This window comes from Chenopodium quinoa, unplaced genomic scaffold (genome assembly GCF_001683475.1).
Source record: "Chenopodium quinoa cultivar QQ74 unplaced genomic scaffold, ASM168347v1, whole genome shotgun sequence".
NCBI classification, from domain to species: domain Eukaryota; kingdom Viridiplantae; phylum Streptophyta; class Magnoliopsida; order Caryophyllales; family Amaranthaceae; genus Chenopodium; species Chenopodium quinoa.
Genome location: NW_018742263.1, coordinates 515921 through 536207, shown reverse-complemented (window position 1 = coordinate 536207; position 20287 = coordinate 515921). Strand labels below are relative to the sequence as shown.

At 38.9% G+C, this 20287-nt stretch overlaps 1 long non-coding RNA gene across 1 annotated transcript; it reads right to left on the bottom strand.

Annotated features, from left to right (window-relative positions):
* Positions 1-596, bottom strand: LOC110683638. The gene is made up of 3 exons (XR_002503640.1): positions 523-596; positions 167-427; positions 1-82 (listed from the first exon to the last, which is right to left on the bottom strand). It is a non-coding gene; the product is annotated as an uncharacterized LOC110683638 (long non-coding RNA).
* Between the last annotated feature and the right edge of the window lie 19691 nt (positions 597-20287).

Here is a 20287-nt window from a genome sequence, read left to right as displayed (position 1 = left end):
CTTCAGTTCACCTATTGACTATGTCATGCATAAACCTCATCACGTAGAGGGCACAGTCAACGCCGTTGTCTTGTTGCGCACACTAAAAGACACAAAGTTAAAATAGTCATGCATAGCCATAACTCAAGGCAATTTTATTAAATAAATCAATATATCAAGGCTTTACCTTCGCATATTTCCACGTGGGACCCGCAACTGAACGACAATTCAACTTCTTCATAACACTTTAAAAAAATAAAAAACAAATGATTTAGGAACATAGCCACTCAATTACTTAGGTGATGAAACAAAACAATATATAGGAAGCGGTATGTACCTATTTAATAGGTTATTCACTAGCAACTTCCTTGTTGGCCATATACGAGCCGAGTCAAAGTAGTAGATTGTGTTATTGGAAACACAAATCACCATAAGGCTCCAATGTAGACTACATGTATATTAAAGCAAATATCAATCCATTAATTGTTATGCGTCAACATCTATACTTAACAAATAAATTAAGAGTGACATATTTAAACTTACTCCTCAAAACAAGGGGCTAATAAGAACTTGTTTCCCGCACGCATTGATTCTCTAATACCCCGCTCAAGGTAATCTATTACATCACGAGGGTTATGCAAGCATTTGGTTACGGAGGTCTGCTGGGGCATAACCACCCAACTGCTGCTTCACCATCGGGTTTACTAGCAAGGAGCTCCTGTAGTGACCTTCAAGAAAGTAATGTTTGCAAGTAATTACTAGTTGCATTGTTTTGGTACGAAAATATCAAAAATACTATATGTTTAGAAATAGTCTCGTTAATTTACCTCATGAAAGTTTGAATGATGGAAATGTTAAGCATGGAACCGGTTAGAAATTCCGTCACATCCTCTCTAGAAATGTATGCGATCGCATGCTCATCATAGTGGAACAATGCCTTAGGCAAGTTCACTTGAATGTGTGTACCCGTAGGCAACTCACTAACACGGTTGTGGAGAAAAGTACATGCTTTCGAAAGCGAACTAAGGACATTGGCTTCTACGAGTGGAGTACATGAAGCTCTCGAACTCTTCTTCGACACTTGTCCTTGTTCCATCTTTGGAGGACCTTCTTCCTTGGATTTTGTCTTCTCCACCTTCTTCCTTTTAGCGGATTGAATTTCCATAGTAATCTAGTAGCATAAAAGAACATGGTCATTGCACAAAGCACATGGTAATCTAGTTACATACAAGTAGTGTTTACTTACCCCTCCTACCAACCTCAACCGATCACGTGGCCATTGCACAAAGCTCCCGGTCGCGTCACGCAGCTTAAAAAAATCATATTCCTCTCTAGGCACCGGTAGTGGTAAGTCCTCAAACCTAGCAACTATAGAATCGATCCCGACCGAGATGTAATGGGTGCTAGTATAAGACTCAAAATGGACCTTTGCAAAAGGTTGTGCACTACCATACCCCACCAACTGCAACTGTCCACCGGTGTTTTCCCTGGGGTGAAGAAGCTCACAAGGCGTCTCTTCCTACATATTTGGTTAGGAGTTAGGACATAAGTTAAGAAATAACAAACGAAAGCCTAACATAAGAAAAGTTGATTACGTAGTGAAGTTCACCTTAACATCTGGGAAAGGTTCAGGCATCGGATTTTCTCTCTTCAGTGACTCTGCATCCATAGGACTAGGATCCTGCAAAAGTAAAAAATTAAACATGCAAACGACCTCATTAGACAAACTTCATATGACGTAATTCGTAGTTGTACTAAAATTACCTCTCTCTCAACTACTGGATCGTCCTCGGGGCCTCCTGGGTGACTACATGAGTCTACTGGGGTACTCGAGGGAAATGGCAAAGGCGGCAAGTTCATGTGCTTCAGAATGGCATTGAATTGACTTTGCATCTGTTCTTGCAGCTCCGCGAGTATCTCCGCCTTAATTGATTCCTTTTTCTTCTCATCAATCCAATGTGGCGAATTAACACTTGATCTGCTTTTTGCTGATTTGGTGTATTTTGAACCCATCACCTTCTCCCACCCTAGTTGTTTCCCGCCAAAACCAATTACTCGCCCAGGGTGGTATGGTTTTCCCAAAGCTAAGGTGAAAGGATTATGTTCGATGCTTGGAGTCAGCTTGCCTTCAATCACTTCCGAAGTATGCTCGAGCTTTAACAACACAAAAATTTATCAGATCTAAGTACAATGTACTTGACAAGGAAATATAATTAATAAGTAGAAAAATTTGCTTACAAGTGCATCTGCTACTACTTTCTTATCCGGTTGCATGACATACTTGCCGGTTTCCTTGTCCATCCCATGCATAGCACACCACCAGTCAATTGCACGATTAACCAAAGTTGTGACCGTGGAAGAAAGTGGTTTATCAGTTGATGACATTATGGATTTGGGGTATAGACCCGCTTTGACCCACTTTGGTCTTGACTCCGCAAAGGTCTTACAACCCATATGATGGCTATACAATTTCTTTCCGGCATTGATTCTAGCTTGTTCGCTTTTTTCCTACACATTCAGAAATATATGTTAGCATCAGTCATTGTAAGAAACTAAATATGAGTAGCCGACTCTATTGATAAATAAAAACATACAAGTGCGGTCCTAGTGGAAGATTTTTCCACAAACTTCTCCCAATCATCCACCGTTATTTGTGGATATAAATCCCACGGTTTCTTATCAGGTTTCTCTTCTTCTCCATCTGCAGGCACATTTTTCTTTGGTCTTCTCTTTCTTCTCTTATGGATCCATCTCGTCCTCAAGTAACTCTTGAAGTATTTGAATCTCTCTTGTACAAAAGCTTCAAAGACTTTTCTCTTGGCCGGCTCATCAAGAATATGGAACATACTCTGTAATTGGCGCAAACATCCACGTTAGGCAAGAGAAAAAAAAATAAAAAAAAGGGGGAAAAAAACCCGGGAATCGGGCAAGGCAGCAGCTGAGCCCAGGCTACTGCCTAGGCAGCTGCAGCACCCAGGCAGCAGCCCAGGCTACTGCCCAGGCAGCTGCAGTACCTAGGCAGCAGCTACAGCAGCCCAGGCTACTGCCCAGGCAGCTGCAGCACCCAGGCAGCAGCCCCTGGCAGCTGCCGGCTACAACCCTCGGGTTAGGCCCGGGGGAGGTTTTTGCAATTTTTTTTTCCCAAGATATATATGAATTTAAAATAAAAGTGTGATTGAAATAAATACTTACCATAGTATCGTCCCAAAATGTTTGAAGCAACCCGTGAGGTATATCGACAAACTCAAGTGTGATTGGTATTTTACGAGTTAGAATGCCAACTTGACTAGAAAATTTGTCGCGCCATTGGCCAGTAGGTTGACCTAACTCATCAAACTCAAGCACCATAGGAACGCCGGGTTTCTTGAAAGCTTTAGTAGCACCCCTACTTCTTCTGTTCACCGGTGGCTTTACCCCTCCTCCACCATCGGTTTTTTTCACTTGCCTTTGCATTTGAGTTTCACAATGTGAATCACCTACAACTTCGGTAACCACATTATCATCAATAGGTGGGGCAGTTTCAGCTATACGCTCAAATTCATCAAGCTTATGTTGGAACTCGTCATAAGCTTAGTCTTCCGGTTCCCCTATATCCGTCTCCTTATTAACATCATACAACTTGTCACCATCATCATCATCCATATCCTAATCAGAATGAAGGTTCTCATCAGGATCCATGATATGTGCACACCTACATTAAACAAGCAAAGCATGTTGTTAGTCATCAGTAATGACAATCAAATATGAGGCACGAAGAAAGACAAACACTTACCCAACTTCTTTGGTTTCATAACAAATTCACATATAATCCTCTAAACAATTCATATATTTAGTTCATATTACATGCTCATACGTTGAAAATACAAAAAAATAAAACACTTCCCGAAATAAACAAAGTTGTTGTAGCATAAGATATTTAGTAAATAAAACATGCATTAATAAAAGTACCTCATTCGTGTATTCCCTCATTGTGGTCAGATCGAATATAAGATCTATCATCATCTACATCAGTTGCTACATCAAGTGTAGGAGCAGTGAAAGGGGGAGAATCATCAAATGCATCATATTCTTCCTCGTCCTCAACCTCTCTAACCCCTAAAATTCTCCTTTTGCCAGCCAAGACGATGGACCATCTTGGATCGGACGGGTCAGTTACATAGAACACTTTCTTAGCTTGAGATGCAAGGATGAATGGTTCAAGACTATCCCGCAAGTGGCCAAGATCTACAAGAATGAAGTCATCATTTCTCACGTTGCGCCTATTGTTATCGACCCATTTACACTTGAATAGACCAACCTTGAAGTCACGGTAATCTAGTTCCCATATTTCCTGAATTAGTCCATAGTATGATAATAGTGCGTCAACTGGTGATGTATCCTTCGCACTTGCAAACTCTCTTGATGAAGCCACAAGAGTGACACCACTATTTTGAGTCAATGAGGATTTCTGATCCCGACTTTCAGTCCAAAATGTGTACCCATTTATATCATATCCCTCAAATGAATGAACATCTTCCTTTGGAGCATAAGCTAGCCACTTTATTGTATCAGACACAGTCTCATCCAATTGACGCATCACACGATCATGGAACCACTTCACAAACATCTTATTATGCAACTGCATTAGTGCTCTTTCCCCTTTTGATGGATATTCAACACGCAAACTATCTATGTGCATTAATCTCCTCGGACACAATTCCTTGTATCATACTGCCTTCCGGATGGGCTGGATTTCTTACTTTATCTTGCAGTGTACCCATGTGTCGTTCAAAAGGGTAGCACCACCTCATAAATACTGGACCGCACAACTTAATCTCACGAACCAATTGCAGAATCAAATGCACCATTATGTCAAAAAGTGAAGGTGGGAAAAACATCTCAAATTTGCACAAAGTTACCACAACAGTCGCCTGGAGAGCATCAAGTGTAAAGGGAACAAGAACTTTGCTGCAGATAGTATTGAAAAACCCACAGAGGCTTGTTATAACTTCTCTCACGTGCTTTGGTAAAATACCACGAAGTGCAATCGGTAGGAAAACTTGTATCATCATGTGACAATCATGGGATTTCATACTTGTCAACTTCAATTCTCCATTTAATGAAACAAACCTTTTCATGTTTGACGAGAACCCAGATGGAAGCTTAATGTCATACAAACAAGCACAAAACCTTCGTTTTTCTTCCTTTGATAATGTGTAGCAAGCTGGAGGTAAATACACCTTTTGGTTCTTTTCTTTTCCATCACCTTTCTTCTTTGCGATACCCGTGGCCTTTTCCTTGCGCTTCCCCTTACAGTTTTGACCACCATCTTCGTTTCCCTTTTCCTTAACCTTCGCCATCCCTACCTTAGCTTGAACCCACAACTCCGGACGAACACCCCACTCTTGCAAATCTAACCGTGCACTCTTGTCATCCTTCGTTTTTCCAGGAATGTTCATAATTGTCCCCAGAATTGCATCACAAACATTCTTCTCTATATGCATCACATCGAGACAATGTCTAACATCATGTTCTTTCCAGTACTCAAGCTTCCAAAAGATTGATTCCTTTTTAAAGAGAGCGTGTGGGTCAATTGGTTTCGTTGTTTTACCAAAAACACATGGAATACCCTTCACTCTCTCATAAACCTCCTTTCCACTCAATGGACAAGGCGCAACCCCCTCCTCAACTTTCCCATCGAAGGCCTTTTTCTGCTTACGATATGGGTGATTGCGCCTAAGAAATCTTCGGGTCCTCACGTACACATCTTTGCCATAGTGGTCAAGGTACACGTTTGGTGTGTCATCAATACAAATGGGACATGCTTTATGCCCTTTGTTCTTGTATCCGGACAGATTGCCATATGCAGGAAAATCATTGATGGTCCACATAAGGGCAGCACGTAAAAAAAAACATCTCGTTCTTATGGGCATCATAAACGGTAACACCTTCATCCCACATCTTTCTCAAATCATCAATAAGGGGCTCAAGGTAAACATCAATGTCGTTTCCAGGTTGCCTTGGCCCCGTTATCAAAAGTGAAAGCATTATATATTTCCGTTTCATACACAACCATGGAGGCAAGTTGTTAATCACTAAAAGTACCGGCTATGTGTTGTGTTTAGTACTAAGAGTGCCAAATGGATTCATACCGTCCGTGCAAAACCCAAGCCTTAAATTTCTGACTTCACCACCAAATGCCCTAAACTTCATATCAATGTTCTTCCATTGTGGAGAGTCAGCAGGATGCTTCAACAAACCATTTTTCTTTCTTCCCTTAGCATGCCATCTCAGGTTCTTAGCGTCTTTTGGTATTGAAAATAGACGCTTTAACCTTGGAATAATAGGAAGATACCACAACACCTTGGCAGGAGGTCCTTTACTACCAGCATTGTAGCTTGATCGCTTGTAACGCGACTTACCGCAACGTGGACACTCCTCTAACTCTTCATATTCATTTCGATACAGAACACAGTCATTAGGACATGCATGTATCTTTTTATACTCTAAACTAAATGGACACATTAGTTTCTTTGCATAATAATAGGAATTAGGAAGTTCATTCCCATTTGGCAACATATCACGTAACGCAGTCAACAAAGAAGTGAAACTAGTGTCACTCCAGTTATGCTTAGACTTAATGTTAAATAGTGTAAGCACGGCTGAGAGTTTTTTGTATTTTTTGGACCCGGGATACAAAGGCTTTTTGGAAGCCTCTGATAATGACTTAAATACATCATGTCGGTCACCAAATTCACCTTCAACATCACGCATCATCTCATCCAAGTGATCATCACCACCACCATCCTCGGTGTCATCCCCTTCACCACCATCATCACACCCATTTTCTTCTTCAACATGAATCTTAGCACTTTCAACATGCGTCTCATTACCAACAACATTCTCCCTATACGATCCCTTCTCACCATGCCAAACCCAAACATGATATTGAGGCCTAAACCCATGACATTGTACATGAGCCATGATGGTATCCACACTATTGACCCTTATGACATTATTACAATTGACACAAGGACAATAAAGGTAATTGACACCCGTTCTAAGCTAATACTGTGAAGCACTCTTGCAAAAAACTCTTGAACCCCATTAAAAAATTCCAATGTATCACGTCTACCATACATCCAACCGCGATCCATTGACGCTTTAATTGCCTTTAAACATACCAACACATTTCAAACAATGATAAATGTAACATATATTATGTAATCAAAGTACATAGCATATATATCATCCATATATCGTAAAAATGAATGCTCCCAAAAGGTCCTTATCACTCTAACCTAACCCATCCTTGATCGTCTAATCTTACTAGTGAATGTATGTCAACTTTTCAGTTTTAAGGTAAATCCGGCATCATTTCCCCCCAGTTCTCCAAGTACACGATGTAGGTAATAACTTACCTACATATGTACCCAGAGAACATGGTGAGAAAATGAGAAGCCCGGATATTCCTTAAAATCGAAAAAGAGACATACATTCACTACCTAAGTGAGATTAAACGTCCAAGAACAGTCCCAACTGGGGACTATTCAAGACTTTTTCCTATTGAGAAAGACTCGAACGGGTATCTAGGCAAATGATGATGCAAGCATTTAATTATTATTTTCATTTATTTGACATTCAACAATAAACAAGTTCATTCATTTAAATAGGAATAATAATTAAATTAACATACATACAAAATCAAACTAAGTTTACTTATATATATATATATATATATATATATATCATACATTGCAATTTACTAACCACATTTAACAAACTAAAATGTTAACTAATATATATTCTATTCATAAATTTCATTTAAAGTTACTCAAATTCAAACAATATATATATACATATGAAACTTGGATTAACTACTTGAAACCCTAACTTGAAATTTTGGAATAACAAACAATTAATACTAATTAATACATATGAAACTAAAATTTAGCAAGAACTCACCCTAATTTGAGAGTGAGAAAGACAAAGATTGAAGATTGAAGAATGCGTGCTTGGGCTCGGTTCAACAACACCCTCGAACATGCACCACCACCAAACACCGGCAGACTCGAGCAACCACAAGAAAACTCAACCGGCAGCAGCCTCGACCCACCACCAGTAGCAGCCTCGACCCACCACCAGCAGTAGCCTTTGCTCGACCCACGACCCCCAAACGCAGCTTCAATAGACAAATTAAAAAAAAATGAATATGAATGGAGTGGTGGTGGTGGTGGCCGGAATCTGAAGAAGTGAGAAGAGAGGTGAGGACGAGGGAGACAAAGAGGAGGAGTGAAGGCGGGGAAGCTCAAAAATTTGGGAAGAGAGGAGAGGGTGAATTGAAATTACAGGGAGGGTTTATATCGAGCCCGTTTTTTTTAAAAAAAATGGTAAGCGGTTCAGCCTTAAACCGCTTGCCAATTTAACTAATGGTAAGCAGTTCAAGGCCAAACCGCTGGCCATTAGTTAAAAGGCAAGCGGTTCGCGCCAAAACCGCTTGCCATTTCACTTCCCTCTTTTTTTTTTTAAATTAAACTAATGGGAAGCGGATTTTGTAAACCTCTTGCCTATAACCGCTTCCCATCACATGTATTCTACTAGTGCTAAACACAAGGAAGGAAACACAAGTGAAAGCACAAAGGAAGAAACAAATAAATGAAGCACAAAAAATGCATTTCAAACACCACCTTTTCTTAAATAAGGACTCAAAGAAGTGAATTCAAGAGTTTATTGATTGTAAGAGCTTAAGTTGAGTGAAAACAAAGCTAAAATCCTATTCTAAAAGTGCCCCATTTTACCGAGTAACGCTCCCTTTTTGTCTTGAAATTCCAATTTTACCCCTAATATATAAATACGGTTTTTTCCTTCCCGACCAACATTTTTCACTTTCTTACTTCTCTCTCTAACTCTCTATTAATTTAAAAAAAAAAATTTCAAAAATTTTTCTTCATTTTTTAAAAAAACAACAATCATTAAAAACACAAAAAAAAGGGTGATTCGAGGCGGATTAGGCTGAAATTCGGAGGGAGGAGCTTCGGCGGTGCTGGTGGTAGCGGCGGAGGCGGCGGCGACGAGGTAATTTTTTTTTTTAATTACGGATCTAGGAACTTCCGCCCAAAAATTCCGGAAGTTTCTTGGAGGATCCGCCTGAAATTTCCGGATCCTCCATGGAACATCCGGAATTTTTAGGCGGAAGTGACATCCGCCCAGAAATTCCGGATGTTCCATGGAGAATCCGAAAATTCCAGGCGGATCCTCCATGGAACTTCCGGAATTTTTGGGCGGAAGTTCCAATTTTTTTTTTTGTTTTTGTTTTTTCTTTGCCCGTTAATAATATGGTTTTGTTGATTTTAATTGTTAATTTTAATTTTTTTTTTCGGATTTTGTTATTTTTTTTTTTGTTATTTTGAAGTGTTATGGTGATTATTATTGTTGATATTATTATTATTGTTGTTGTTATTATTGTGGTTAGTATATTTTGTAATGTTATTATTTTTAAAAATATGATAATTTTTATTATTATTATTGTTAAGGTTATTGTTGTTGTTAATTTTTTTTTTGGATTTTGTTATTTTTGTTGTTATTTTGAAGTGTTATGGTTAGTATTATTATTATTATTATTGTTATTATTATTGTTGATATTATTATTATTATTATTATTATTATTATTATTATTATTATTACTAAAATCGGATTATTTTCTTATTTTATGGAGATCGAGGGTTCTGGTGCTCGACATGCAATATCACGACGTCTGAATGCGTCTATTAGGAGACAGACATCTCAATCTGCACCGCTTCAGCCCGAGCAGCAGCATTACGGATCTACTAGTGGTTGGTCGGGAGACCAACAGTCTGGTAGTAGTCGGCCCTTATACTCTGCAAGTGGAGCACCCATATCTGACGAGGAAGACGAATGTTCGGCTAGTCATGCTGGTGACCGGGATGAAGAACAAGACCCTCAGGATTTCCATATGGTATATAGGGGTCAGTTTGGGAGATTTGTTGGTAGTGGATCGAGTCAGCCTACTTCCAGCTCTGCAGAGGCATGGTTAGTGCAGGAACCGATGTCGGGTGGGCGTGAGGATGGGTCAGTTATCCCTAGTTTTGGCGGTCACATGGCACGGTATATCTAGATGGAGCAGGAGCGTAGTGTTTTGCGCTGTTTGAGTAGGACAAAGTTATGTTCTGACTTGTTCACTTGGAGAGGTCGTCAATCTGTGGAGGACCTCGCGGCGATTGATGCTAGTTGGTTGTCTCACTTGCCCGGCCTGATGTTTAAGAGACTTGATTGACCGTTGATTTCTGCTTTTGTTGAGAGGTGGCAGCCAGATACGAACACCTTTCACATGCCATTTGGGGAGATTACAATCTTGCTGCACGACGTGTACAACATACTTGGGTTACGGGTTGCAGGCAATATGGTGACCACTACTCCTAGCACGGACGTGTTACAGGACACGTGCTCGATGACCATGGATATGACTCCAGATGAATACAACATAAATCTTGAATTGTAACCATCCAATGCCGCTCCCCGACAGCCCCACCATCTCATCGAATACGCTCTACGTTCATCCAAAGTCGCCCAAGCCCGTAAATCCGTTCGTACAAATCAGGATGACCAGCGATCTCGTTCGCTATTTTTTCCCGAGCGTCAAACCACCGATTTTGATCGCCAAAGAAGAAGTCGGCGACACAACGAAAGCCACAGTTCCCATCACCAATGACATCCTTCCAAGACAAAATGTACGGCAACATTGGGGCTGGAAGCAAGTTCACATACCTGCATTGACTAATGTCACTTGGATCTACAACGCAAAATTAAAAGATAAATTATTAGTAAAGCTACAAGTATTAAGTTTACATATTTTAATATTAAATATAGAATTTTAGTATTACCTGGTTCTGGGTCACCACCACGTTGAGTGTGTTGACGGTTCACATGCTCGAAATAGCTACGATCACGCCTGGTGTTATTTCTCTTCGGTCGACCACGAGTGTTAAGGTTGATATGTGGTTCTTCAAGGTGTGAATGATCTGGATGTAGCTCCTCCTCAATGATTCGCGTTACATTTCGACGTACGGCCGGGTCACTTTCCATGACTTCATCGATTAGGGACCGAAAATGTGCAGCCTCCTCGGTCGAATCATTTACCACTTCAGGAATGTTAACACCATCACCAATAACCAGTATCTTCCAGAAAGAATGAATTTGGCTGCTATACAATCCTGTCTGTGCAACTATCGAATCATGTATCTGGCAAGCACATGGAAGACCATGGGTCACACGCATAGCACATCCACACCGTTCATGGACCTGTTAACTCAAATCCCGCATCCTTTTCGTCTCCTTATCCAGAACTTTCAAGCAATGTTGAGACACTTTGCCATTTATACGTGACAGTGGCAACTGTCTGTACATCTGACCAAATTTAGACCTTGATGCTTCCAAGTCATTACGAATTTGTATGATGCGATCACCAATATGACAATGGACTCGGGCCCATACGGTATCCAAAGCACCTGCCAATGATTCTAATTAGTAAATTCTAATAAAATTAAAATTAATACAATTACAATTACGTAACAACGAGAACAACTAATAAAATAATACAACTAACCTGTGGATGATTCAAATCAAGTTTTCACTGCTGAATGTTGGCTCTCAACTCTGCAGTTGGTGGTGTTACCAAAGTGAAGAACTTGGTTCGTCCAAAATTTCACAAATTTCTCCTTATGACAAAGCCATGTTCTCTGAACATACTGAATCACTTCCGGATATTTTCCCTACCTCAATTGCATGGCAGCTAGAGCACGATCATACTCCGCTTGTGTTGTTGCATTCACGATTTTGAACCATCTCCCAGCTCTAAAACTGACACCAACCGTCTTGTTTCCAAACATCTTCGTCACCTTAGCCTCCACATCTCTGTTGATGTGCCATAGACAAAGTAAATGTGACGTCCCTGGAAAGACTTCTCTCAAAGCCGCACATAGCCCAAGATCACGGTCTGAAATAAATACAGATGGCTCTTTATCAAACCCAATCAACTCCCTTAATCTCTGCAACACCCACCGATAGCTAGCCGTGCACTCGTCGCGCATGAAAACATATCCAACTAGAAAATTCTAGTTTGTCGGTGTCATTCCTACTATCTCAAAGAAAGGCATGTTATATAGACTGGTCTTGTAAGTAGAATCCATACCTATGACATGTGGGTATGTGCGGAGTATGTTGACCATGATCGGGTGCACCATAAATGCATGTTGCAAAACGTTGTGATCATCGTTCGTGACCCAGTAAATGTATTTACTCTCTCTCGCCAGATGAAGAAATTGCTGAACAACTCCTCTTCCTTCGGACATCTCCATCCTGAAGTCATTTCGGCAATTGTAAATGTGTCGAATGTTTGGATGATCATCAGGAAATTGCTCGGCAATAGTGGACATGATGTTACGGGGAGCAACCTTGGACTTTGTCATGTCCCGCACAACCTGTTTTGCACCCGAACTCAATCCGCTCACTTTACGGTGACCCTCTGGGTACACAATCATTAGGTGGTTATGTGTCCCGGTGTGATCATTTTTCGCAATGATCTTCCAAATTTCGGTGCTGACATCATAATATATCTTGATGTAGAATGGACAACCATTAGCATTTGTTTTGGTGTTCTTACGTATTGCGTTCTCCAAATCTCTCGGCTTGCTCCTTCTGAAAGGAATGGTGTCTTTCGAACAAGTGTATTATTCTGATAGCGGGTTCAGAATTATTAGAAAGCTAATATATTCAGTAAGGTCAAGTGATCGGAATGCAAGGGTGGAGGCCGCTTCCGATCAGTAATATTAATATAATTAATATTACACCTTAATCTTGACTGAACCCTTCGGGTCACACCCAAGCAAAATATACGAACCAACTCGACGATTTAATTCGGAAGAAATTAATTCGTCGCCCGAGTGTTAAACATTGAGACGTCGGAAATTCGAGCTTGGAGCGTCAAAACCGAGCGTCGGAGAATCTCAAATGTCGAGCCAAAATTTAGGATTTGGCGAGACGGGAAAATGCATTAAGTAACAAGTAAAATCCTAGCCACGCGAAAGGCTAGGAATGCATTCCCAATAGGAGCATGCCACGTGTGCTGCCACATGGCAAACGCCATGTGGCAGCACACGTGGCCGCCACGTTGGCATCCGCCAAGTGGCAGCAGCCACGTTGGCAGTCGCCACATTGGCAGCCGCCTAGTGGCAGCGTGCCACGTTGGCAGCGTGCCACGTGGAAGCGCCATGGTGGTGGCGCGCCACGGTGGCGACACATGTGGCAATGGCCGTGGACTCGGGTTGATGGGTCATGGACACGGGCCAAAATAAAATGGGCCAACCGAAACCAACTTGGGGCTCAAGGTTGGGTGACACATGGTTAGTTCACTTTGCATGTGAAATGCCTTGGTGACCAAGTGAGAAAGTGGTCCACACCTAACCATGTGACACTTGTTACTTGTTCCTTTGTTTATTTAACTAAGGGTTGAATTCACCAATCTTTCCATGTGGGATCTTTTTGTGAAAAGTCCCACATTGAAAGATGAGTGAAATTCACAAGGCATACTTCCTTATAAATAGTCATGGCATGGCTTGAGAATTCTTTGCTTGAGTGGAAGTTAAAAAGAGCATTCCATAATTTTTGGGAAAACTCTTAAACTCATATAACACTCGGGTTTTGGTCGGACCTTGCTAACCCCAAGGTAGCGGACCTTACAAGTGCCTTAAAAGATAATTCATTAGTCACAAAACATTAAAAATGTTGGAGTAAGATCAACATAATAAAAGGGCTTTAAAAGCGCCTTAAAACTCAGTGTTTGATGCAATTGCCCCGTATAGGTATAGAATTCACCAAAGGCATGGATTGAATCCTATAAATTTTCTATTAAGTTAGAAACAAACCTAAGACTTACAAGCATACTATTTACTATTAGATAGTAAAAATGTCTTGTAAGATAGCTACGAGAAATCCAAATTCCGAATAATGGTTAAAGACCATGAAAATCCGAAATAGACTCCATGTTTGAAAATCATGTTTGAAACTTGATTAAAATTTGCATGAAAGGTGAAAGACCCATCGATTGTAAATAATTTTTCAAGGAGAAAACTAACAAATGTGGAAATGTATATGCATACATAGCTAGATTGGTTGTAAAGGATATAATTAATATCAAGGAGTTGATTTTAATAAAATCTCATTCACCAATCGGAATGCTCAAGTCTTTTCGTGATTGATCTAGAAAAATTGCACATATGAAATATGGCAAAATAGATACAAAAACCGCCTACCCAAAATAGGATTTTGGAAGTGACTATGGAATAGTCTAAGGGTTTTGAAAATCTAAATAATGCTAGATTTGAAAGCAAGCACATGGAATCCGTCATAGGATTAAAGGAAGCATTGCATGAAGGAATTGGAACGTGTTTTCTCATAAAGTTAATAAGAGGATTGACTTATGAAGAAACATAGAAATTTTGATGAACAAGAAGTTTAGTGGGAGCAAAAGTAATGGTCCAACAGGAAGTTTACGAACTCTATTGCGAAACAACCATCAAATGCTAAATGTTTAGGTTTGAAAGTATTTTCGACAATGGACCGAGCTAAAGACGATACTTAGTACATGTTGGGAATTAAGTTCTATGGTATAGACTTAATTAAATGTTTAAATGAGTAAAAGAAATTACCATGTTAAACATGAAGGACTTTGAAAGGCTTTCGACCCATATGTATGAAGCTAAGTAAATGTTTGACCTATGTATAAGGTAGGCTAAGTACTAAGTCAAACGAGAAAGACTCTAGTAGGAGACTTTCAACCACATCATATAGCGAACAATTTGGCAAGACTCAGTGTAACTGTATGAGCTAAATGTTACATGGATGGAATAAAATTGAGAATAATTCTAGAATTAAATCCATCATGTAAAGCTATGATATGGAATCGTCAGATGACTTAAATGCTTAGAGCATGTGAAGTACGTATATAATACCAATCGACATTAATCTAAGTATTAGATCATTAGATTATAGTCAAGAACATCCAAAGAACTTAGATAAGTAGTTGGATGAGTTCTTGACGCATGGAAACAAATATAATTTGAGTTTTGATGTTGCAAGCACAAACCTTAACAAGGATTAGATCCTTAGCAAGGAAGCCATTTATAAGCACGAGGCAAGAAGTGTCGTGGCCTGAGAATGGTAACACGGATGTGCATCCATGTATAATGTGCAGGAATTTAAGGAAAATTTCCATGCTCACAAGTGATTAGGGTATCCCAAATCGTTGTGAGTCGCATGGAGTGAAACCCAAGCAAGGCATCATCAGGGAGTCTACTAAATATATGTTGAGAATATTGTTGCCTTAAAGGCAATAATAAGGAAAGATGTTAAATGGAAAAGTTCGTTGTTGAACGTTGATGATTGTAGGTTGTCAAGTAGAAGGTCTCGAATCATAAAAATAAGTGGGAGCCATTGCTTGGACAATAAATCCTGAATCACATGTAATCCATTAACACTCTCAAAATTTTATCATCTTATTATGGAAATGGTGGATAATGAAGATGCTAAGGTTTGCAAAGTAATTATAACTAAACCTATGCAATAATTGAACGACAACATTCATAATTGCATGAAAGAAATCAAGCATATCAAATACGAGTGTGATTTTTATGAATGTTTTATGAAGAGTACTACTCTTAAAACATTTGGGAAAAACCATTAATCATAAGATGAAACATTGTGTAGTTTAATAGTGGAATAAAATATTTCTAAATATTCCACAAAACTATTTAATTGTGGTTTAGAATTAAATAATAAGTCCATTTGATTTTAATAAATATTCAAAATAGGGTATCAAGTCAATGGCTTGGATAAAGAAACACCTATTAAGTGAACATTGAATATTTTAATCGAAAATTATCCCTAATCAAGGTCATATTTTGTGGACGATTGATGACCATCAGAGATTAGTGTGTAGTATGATTTATAGCACCGTTTCTTGTGCTATGAGGATATAAATCATTTGCACAGGTATTGGTTTAGAACCATACTGGATCGACCTATGAGGATACTTTAAGAGATTTAAAAAATCGTCATAAGTATTTTCTCATTATTACTATCGGAACTCTTTTCCTTTGACCATGAGTAGTGGGAGATCTCTTGTTTGAGTACTGGTCCGCTTTGGTATCCGCCAAACGTCTGCCGTAACTGAGGATTATAAAGACAGATATCAGGCGGGTGATTCCTCTTAGTAAGAGAAGCTACATTACAAGACTGGAAATGTCCCCCTACTAACAATAGGGAACATGTCTTGTTGTTTACAAGGCCTCTCAAAGAGCGAAACTGTGAAAAATGCATGGCCGTGCTCAGATGGATTTTAGAAATCATCTACTTATTGGCAGTCAAACTCGGATTTCGAGAAACAATTCTGGACGTAACAGATATGACTAGTAATCTTACTCTGTAGTTCATGAAGAGACATGAAGAGACATAGGATAAGGGCTATACACTAAATGCACACTTGTCCGGAAGGACAAGTGGGAGATTGAAAGGAATGGTGTCCTTCGAACAAGTGTATTATTCTGATAGCGGGTTCAGAATTATTAGAAAGCTAATATATTAAGTAAGGTCAACGGATCGGAATGCCTGGGTGGAGGCCGCTTCCGATCAGTAATATTAATATAATTAATATTACAGCTTAATCTTGACTGAAGCCTTCGGGTCACACCCAAGCAAAATATACGAACCAACTCGACGAATTAATTCGGAAGAAATTAATTCGTCGCCCGAGTGTTAAACATTTAGACGTCGGAAATTCGAGCTTGGAGCGTCGAAACCGAGCGTCATAGAATCTCAAATGTCGAGCCGAAATTTAGGATTTGGCGAGACGGGAAAATGCATCAAGTAACAAGTACAATCCTAGCCACGCGAAAGGCTAGGAATGCATTCCCAATAGGAGCATGCCACGTGGCAGCACACATGGCAAAACTCCATGTGGCGGCACACGTGGCAGCACACGTGGCCGCCACGTTGGCAGCCGCCACATTGGCAGCCACCAAGTGGCAGCGTGCCACGTTGGCAGCGTGCCACGTTGGCAGCTTGCCACGTGACAGCGCCATGGTGGCGGCGCGCCACGGTGGCGACACATGTGGCAATGGTTGTGGACTCGGGTTGATGGGTCATGGTCACGGGCCAAAATAAAATGGGCCAACCGAAACCAACTTGGGGCTCAAGGTTGGGTGACACATGGTTAGTTCACTTTGCATGTGAAATGCCTTGGTGACCAAGTGAGAAAGTGGTCCACACCTAACCATGTGACACTTGTTACTTGTTCCTTTGTTTATTTAACTAAGGGTTGAATTCACCAATCTTTCCATGTGGGATCTTTTTGTGAAAAGTCCCACATTGAAAGATGAGTAAAATTCACAAGGCATACTTCCTTATAAATAGTCATGGCATGGCTTGAGAATTCTTTGCCTGAGTGGAAGTTAAAAAAAGCATTCCATAATTTTTGGGAAACCTCTTAAACTCATATAACACTCGGGTTTTGGTCGGACCTTGCTAACCCCAAGGTAGTGGACCTTAATGTTGTGTTCGCCCTTTTGTGGGTTGATACCGTCGGAGGCGCGGCGCTTGACGTGCTCGTAGCTTTCAAGTAAGAGCCCCGGTTTTTGGGCGAAGCTCGCTTCGAGGGTAAGATTCGTTATCTTTTCTTTGTGATTATTTATTTATGCTTTATGATTTTAATTATTGCGAGTGGTTCCTCGGGTCGGGGTTGTTTCCGCGATGAGTCGGACTCACCAAACCCCAACACCTTCGTGACCGATCACATCGCAAATACCGATACGACCGACCATCTCTGGTTTTGTTATAAGACGATTTCACCAATATAAATCCCAATTTTATGGAAACACCATCAGCCCATGTAACTGCATCGTCAAATGTAGGAAAAAACGTATCGGTGACAAAATTCCCACTATAATTCACACCGTCACCGCCTTCCTCAGATTCCATATCCTATACAAATTAAACAAAACATGGTTTATGTTAAAATAATAATAATAAAAACAATACTAATAATAATAAAAACAATACTAATAATAATAATAACAATACTAATAATAATAACAACAAATACAGAACAATAACAATATTAATGATAATAAAAAATTAAACCAACAACTACAAAACAATTTATAAGACCACAACATTAATTAATAAATAATAATAATAATAATAATAGTAATAATAATAATAATAATAATAATAATAATAATAATAATAATATCAACTACAACAACAACAACAATAATATCCACTACAACAACAACTACGATAATAATAAAAATAAAAATAAAAACAATAATAATAATAATAATAATAATAATAATAATAATAATAATAATTTCAATAATAATAATAATAGTAATAATAATAATAATAATGTAACAAAAAATAATCATATTACTAATAATCATATTAATACAAAAAAATTACATTAATTATCAAATACTAAATCACAACAATAATCACAAGGCCACGAAAAAAAAAACATAAAAAAAAAACTTAATTAACATAAAAAAAATTAAATATGAACAGGGACATCCGCCTAAAATTTCCGGATGTCCCTTGGTACATCCACCTAAAAGATCCGGATCTACCATGGAACATCCGGATTTTTCAGGCGGATCCCAACTTCCACTTGAAATTTTCGGATGTTCCTTGGTACATCCAGAAATTTTAGGCGGATGTACCAAGGACATCCGGAAATTTTAGGCGGATGTCCTAATTGCCGAAAATAAAAAAAAAAACTTACAGAATGATCCGACGCATTCTCCGGCGTACGTATGTTCCACTCGCCGTCCATGACCCAAGACCCGTCGGAAAATTTCACGATTTTTTAAAATATAAAATTTAGGTGGTCGTGGGGACCGATTTGGTTGCAAGGTCGTGGGGACCGATTTTGGGAGGCTCGGGACAGCAATGTCGTGAAGTAAGGGGACTGTTTCATGTATTGTGTCCAAATGGGGAACAAGGTCCTTTTTATAAGACAAATTGCATAAAGGGTATAGTGGTCCATTCAAGTAAAAAAGGGAGCGTTACCTGGTAAAATGGGAGCGACAAATAGCAGTTGAGATATGGCACTCATCACCTACACCTAGGCGATATTTCTCATCCATGTTAATTCAATCCAGACTAAGAGGTACCGCGCGTATTACCAATGTACTTACTAATCAAACTATCTCACACCAAAATCACAAGGCTTTTAGAGGAGGGTAATAGTTACAAGTCTCCACAATAATCCCATAGTTTACATATGGATATGGAAGTGTTATCTAATTACATAATCACTATAAAATTTGGACATTGAAAAGCACCCCATATCACTCGAGGAGATCAAACCCTCAATTAGTGGGCTACTAGATACAAAGTGATCATACTAAATGGGACTAATAGTATTAATACCCTATGCCAGTCTTATACACAATTTAATCATACAAAAACCTACAGAACTATCCTTGGGATTAAAACATTAAGCCATTTGAGTATCATAAACTATTTGAAATATAAAACAAAGGAAACTAAATTTGTGGCTTTATTATGAAAGGCATCCCAACTATAACATAACTTTGTTATGATATAACGTGGTTTAATTAAGTTATCAAACTTGCAATTATATATATATATATACTAGTCGTTGGAGCACGCGCGTTGCGCGTGCACCCCGACGGCAAGATAAGTAAATTCGTGGTTGTGTTCGGTTGTTGTGATATTCGTGGTTGTGTTCGGGTTTTGTAATAGCAAGGATACATGAATTTATAAGTGTCTATGGGGAAATATGTATGAAAAACAATTGTTATAAGTGAAGTTATCTAGAATATGCTATAATTTAAAGATTTTTAAAAAAATATATTACTCCCTCCGTCCTTTAATACAATGCATCTTTTGAGCATTTATTCCTCACATAATAATAAAGAGAAAGATGTTGATTTTTTGTTTAAAATGTAGTATTAACTAATCAATTTGAATTTCTACATAAAGCATCACAATACCTTGTAAATCTTAAAACTTAGTTGATTTTAAATCAAATAGGTATACAAAGATATAATTTCTACTAACTACTACAATCAACTTGAATTTCTACGCAAACTATCTCATTACATCTTATAAATTTGTGTTTATTTATTTTTTATTTTTTTCTTTTGTATTAAATGTATTATTAATCAACTTGATATTAACCTCTTTTTCTCAAAATAAATAAATTAAAAAAAAAAAAGCACCAACTTGATACCTA